This window comes from Cryptotermes secundus, unplaced genomic scaffold, assembly GCF_002891405.2.
Source record: "Cryptotermes secundus unplaced genomic scaffold, Csec_1.0 scaffold1533, whole genome shotgun sequence".
Classification (NCBI taxonomy): domain Eukaryota; kingdom Metazoa; phylum Arthropoda; class Insecta; order Blattodea; family Kalotermitidae; genus Cryptotermes; species Cryptotermes secundus.
The window spans coordinates 2,519-8,522 of NW_019737423.1; the positions used below are offsets into that span (position 1 = coordinate 2,519).

General features: G+C 35.5%; 1 long non-coding RNA gene across 1 annotated transcript; it reads right to left on the reverse strand.

Annotated features, from left to right (window-relative positions):
• Positions 1-649: 649 nt before the first annotated feature.
• Positions 650-1,415, reverse strand: LOC117282790. The gene is made up of 3 exons (XR_004513665.1): positions 1,172-1,415; positions 979-1,088; positions 650-714 (listed from the first exon to the last, which is right to left on the reverse strand). It is a non-coding gene; the product is annotated as an uncharacterized LOC117282790 (long non-coding RNA).
• Positions 1,416-6,004: the final 4,589 nt, after the last annotated feature.

A 6,004-nucleotide genomic window follows, 5' to 3' on the forward strand; every position in this document is an offset into this window, starting at 1 on the left:
GTTTGGGGACATAGTGCTAAGACCCTCACTAGAAGATTTTTTGTACTCCAAAAAAGGACAGTAAGATACATTGCAGGGCTAAAACATCTGGAATCGTGCAGGGATAGCTTTAGAAATCTAAAGATACTAACAGTATACTCGCTATATATACATGAAACGATCCTATATGTAAAAAAAAATGTGTAACTGCACAGTGAATGAACAAATACATACATATAACACAAGAAATAATAAAGACTATCATATATATGGGCACAACTTAGAACTTTATAATAGTAATCCTTCAGTAGCTGGCTGTATCTTTTGCAACAAATTTCCTAACAACATAAACGAAATAGAGAACAAAAATCAGCTCACAAGGACATTGAAGAAGTTACTTATTCGGAGGTGATATTACTCAACAGAGGCCTATTTGAACGATGAATTCTCGAATATTGGCCACTGATATAAGCAGAAGTATACAGTATATAATGTATAAAATGTTCTATATCTTATATAATTTTTAGTATTAAGACTGTTGTAATTTAATAATGTATATTAGCTGAAAGACTTGTCCTATATCACTGTATCATGATCTACAGGATTATTAAAAGAATGAATGATGAATGAGTAAAATTCTTGTCTGTGCACACAAGCACAAAACACTCACCATCCCTTTTGTCACAGCAGGAAATGTTTCTTCAGCTCTCTGCAGCAAAATTCTCGGCATTCCTGCTGCAAGAGAATGCAGAATATTTCATAACCTTAAATCTTTATTTTATCACATATTATGCTTTGTGGGTGACAAATGAATTGATTTAAAAGAATCCTGGTGATATACATATATATTTCTAACAAGTGTACCAGAATCTAGCTCTGAATATTTGCCATGTCTGTAAGCAAACATACTAATTATTGGAAACAAACGCACACTTATGTGGCTGTCTTAGTTCTCACAGCTGAGGCCGGCAGAGATTATGAAGCTTGGTGTTTTCTTACGCGTTGTGTAGATTGTTGCTCAGTTTCGATTGCAGAGTTCACCAATTTAGAGTGAGCCTCTTGCTTCCAAAACGTCGGTAACTGGCTACCAGACTGCACGGAGTTACGTCCTAGAAACAGTAAATCTACTCTACAAATTTACATCGCAGGACCGCAAAAATGCATTTGTATGCCCTACATACATACGACGCACCATCAGCTCTCACAACTTCCTTTACAAGTCGGACTGGTATGTGTAACAGGCGATAAAGGGCATAAAACAATAAAAATGTGCATTCTACTATAAACATGACCCTCAGAATTTCAGAATGTTTGCTGCGAAGTTTAGCAGCATCCCAACTAGAACTTGCAACAGTGGAATAATATCACGAACACCATAATTTGTCAAAATATGAGGAAACTGAATTTCTCTCGAATGATACTACTGGTTCCCTAAAGCTTTTGATTCTGTGACTGGCGGCGCGACCCCCTGGCGGGGGGGGAGAAGGGCTTGAAAGGGGGACCGGCATACTTTCCTACAGATAAAAGTTAAAACTGCCCTAAATCAATTAGAAAAGTAAAAAAATAAAAAATAAAAATACATATAAAAAAACTTTTGATGAGTACAGGCTATAATTATCTTGAATTTCAAAATAGCTAATAAACAATTCAAAATAGCTAATAATTATTCTCTTTACCGGCAATTGTAAAACGCGTATGCCTGAGACAGCGTTGATAGTTCGGCAGCAGCCGCATCCTCTTCCAAGCAGCACTGTACACAAGCAAATGAAAGCAGCCACTTATTGAATTGAATTGAATTGAATTTATTTACATTCTATAAATCCTAAGCAGGTTAGTACCTTTGGATACAGAACAAGTCAAAAGGTTACATACATAAGTACAGGCAATTTTAGCTTAAAAATTAATATAACTTAATTTTACATCATTCTCTATTTACATTGAAGTATTCATCTAAAGAGTAGAAGGAATGAGCATGTAGATAATTCTTTAACTCTGATTTAAACTTTTTAGTATCATTGCCCAAGTTTTTAATACTTTGTGGCAGATTGTTGAACACTTTTATGCCAGTAAAGTAGACTCCTTTTTGATATACTGATAAAGTTGATGAGGGTAGGTGGAAGTTATATTTTTGTCTAGTATTCATGTTATAGACATCAGAATTTAATTTGAATTTATCTTTGTTGTAAACAACAAATAAGAGAAGCGATAATATGTATTGCGATTGAAGAGGTAGAATTTTTAATTTCTTAAATAATTCTCTACATGAATCTCTACTTCTACATCCTGTAATGATTCTAATTATATTCTTTTGTATTTTAAAAATTATTACACTATGTGAAGAGTTCCCCCAAAATATTAATCCATAGTTCATAATAGAATGAAAGTAGGCATGGTAAACCATCTTCAATGTTTCCTGTGACATAAAAGGCTTAATTGATCTCATCGCATAGCAAGCTGCATTTAATTTAGGTATAATTTGTTCAATATGTATTTTCCAAGACAGTGTACTGTCTACATGTATTCCAAGGAATTTTGTATCAAGTACTTTACAGATTAATTTGTTGGCATAACTGATGTCCAGATCAATTTGGTGGTTGTTTTTAGTTGTGAATGATATGTAATTGGTTTTATCAAAATTTAATGAGAGTAAATTGGCTTCGAACCATCTGTTTAAGGCTTCAAATACAATATTTATGTAATTTTTAAGTTGTCAAATTTAGAGTTCTTAAATATTATACTAGTGTCATCTGCATATAGAATTGGTTTAGATGTATTGTTGATATGAAACGTAATAAATGAAAGAGACATCTTGAAACCAAACATTCGAAGTTTACAAATAAACCAAAGAATGTTTTTTGTCAGAAAGCTTAGTGGTTTAAAGTCCACCCATCAGAAATTTGATAAACCAACAAATGTGACGTCTAAGGCCCTTTTAGCCTCTTACCTGGCTCCTCATAGAATTGCTAAATGCAGGAAACTGCACACTATTGCAGAAACACTGATTCTACCAGCAGCGATTGACATAGTATCAACAATGTTCGGTGACTCTTCTGCTCGACAATTGAAAAATATCCCCTTCTCTAATGACACAGTTTGTAGAAGAATTTCAGACATTTCTGACGATTTACGTCAGCTTTTAATTGAGAAGTTGCGTAACAAGTGCTTTGCACTTCAAGTGGACGAAGCGACTGATATTTATAAAGATGCTCATTTGATTGCGTACGTTCGTTTTGTTGATGATTGTAACATGCGAGAGAAATTGTGTTTATGTGAGCCTATCTTGAAAACAGCAACAGCTCAAAGCCTTTTCGACATGATTAATGCTTTCTTTAATGAAAATGGGATATCATGGGATAAGTGAACTGGCATATGTACAGATGGAGCTCGTTGAATGTCTGGAGTCCGTGCTGGATTACAAGCAAAAATTAAAGCTGTTTTTCCCGAAGCAGCATAGACTCACTGTATGATACAGCGGGAGGCTCTGGCAGCTGAAGAACACAGCCCACCCCTTCATGAAGCGCTGCAGACGGTTGTAAAGACCGTCAATGTTATCAAAAAAAATCCTCTGAAGTCTAGACCTTTTAAAATGCTGTGTGAGGAAATGGGTGCCGAACACACTGCTCTGTTGTTCTTTAGTGATGCTAGATGGTTTTCAAGAGGCAAGGTATTAAAGAGAATGTTTAAGCTGAGGCATGAGGTGTTCTGTTTTTTAAATGCGGAAAATCACTCACTGACAGACAGTTTCAGAAATAAGGATTTTTTATTTACCTTATTATGAGGCAACTGTATTTTCTTGGAATGACAAAGTGAAGCCATTCATGAGAACATTAGAACTCTGGAGAAACAGTATGGAAAGTGACACGCTAGATATGTTCCATACTCTGGTGTCGATGGTACAAGACTCTGATAATCCAGTGGTTCCAATGGACATAAAGAGATGCCTACTTGAGCATCTCATAATGTTGAAAGTTCATTTCGAGAGATACTTTTGCAATGATTTTGATGAATTTAATTGGATTACAAATCCATTCTAAAATGCTCCTGGGCCATCATCTCGGGAGAAGTTGTGGAAGCAGATACTATCGTTACTACTCACAGATCTCGACCAATCAGAATCTACACAAACCAATTTGAATTCCCGCAATTATATGCGGTTATAATTGTTCATTGTTTGCCAAATGGTAAGTATGAATTTTGATTTGATGTGGTTGCAAACGGAAGTTGACATTTGAGAACGAATTTACATCTACATGTTAAACATATTATATGTGTATATGAATGTAAAGCTTACTACCACAGATGAAATTATAAATATATAGAATTCTTTCAAGCTCAACTTTTTGAGGTTATGATGAACTGTATACAATACTTGAGGTTGAATGAAAATAGAACCGGGATGGTTTTCCCCTTTTAATTCATAGACATAAATTATGAAAATATACCGAGTGATGTATATAGTCTGTGTTCCATCTAAGACCTACGAACATATTACAGTAGTTTAAATGGCATGCGTTAAAATAAAGTCACACATGCATTACGAGTACTTATCTTTAGAATATTTTCCAGATGTTTTCATTGCTTTCTAAAGTCACTGATCTTCTATCTGCGGGGGCTGCACAAGACTGGGAATCTGCAAGTCGACGTCCTTCCTTTAGCCATTGTTTTACATAATATTCTGCATCAAAAGCACTAAGAGGGGGTCCCACTGATGAAATAAACATTAAACTAGATGCTGTTTTTAAAAGCATCGAGCTTCGGATGGTTGGAATAATGTTGTTCATGTTGCTGAATGCACGCTCACACTCTGAGTTGAAACAATAATAATATTTGCAGCTGCAATCAACGGCTTTAGTTCATCAGGACACATGTCGTCACCATTCATTATATTAATGTACTATTCATGGAATCCATGAACTGAAGTTTTCTTACACACCATAAATGACTCAGCGAGCTCCATAATCTTTTTATCAGCAAAACATGGATCTTGACATTATACCCACTTAGCCTTATCCATTATTTTCAAGTTGTCCAGTAACTGATTGTATTTGTCCCTGTTTGACCATGATGTGTTACTACTTCCAGTCGATTCGTCTGAAGCTCTAGTGGTGCACATTCGGGTGTTTATATTGTCACTCAATTTCTGAAAGAATTGTTGTTCACTAATCTTCTGCACTTTTCCATGTTCTAAGCTAACTCCTTTAAATTCTAATTTATCAGCAGCCGTTAGAACTTCAGAATAATATTCACCTGGATTATTTGCCATGGACTGAAAGGCGTGATACTTAACAAGAATTAATGATGTGCTTCAGGCAATGTGATTTTCTTTTCTTGTAAATTTAAAGAGTGTTCAAGTTCTGTTAAAGCATCGAAAAGAAGTCCCATATTTAGAACAAAGTTTACGTCGCTTAGTTTTCTTTTCAATTCAGAAAATTGAGCTCTCTCCCTTCCCGTGCGTTTTGGGTCTACAGACACATTGTGAAAATGCTTATAAAGAGCAGGGTAATTATTCCATATGGCTCTCACTGACCGTGCACTATACGATACCCAAAGTGTCGTTCCTAACACTCATCCTATGGTATTTAATCTCATACTCAGTTGTGCAACAACGGTTTCTAATTCAGATTTCTTCTTTGGAGACGCGCTGTAAACGGAATAGAGTTTATCAAAAAATGATTGCATTTAGCACACTGTTGACATTTCTCGTACTGTATCATTCACCGCTATTTCTAATCAATGATTACTACAATGCCAGACAATCAATTGAGGATTCATTTGGAGCAAAACTGTGAAACACCTGCATGGCTTCCAAGTAAATTAGAGGCCCCATCACAAGCAAATGAAATCCAATTTCCTGATAAAAAGTCACTGTGAAATCCGTTACTCTTGATATTGTTGAGAAAGGCGTCCCTGATCGTTGCAGCTGTAGTATTTTCAAATTCCACTATATAAAAATGTAACTACTCGCATCCATGGAATCAGGCAGTTTGCAACGTAAACAGATTACAAGAGCTTCTTTTTTACTTCG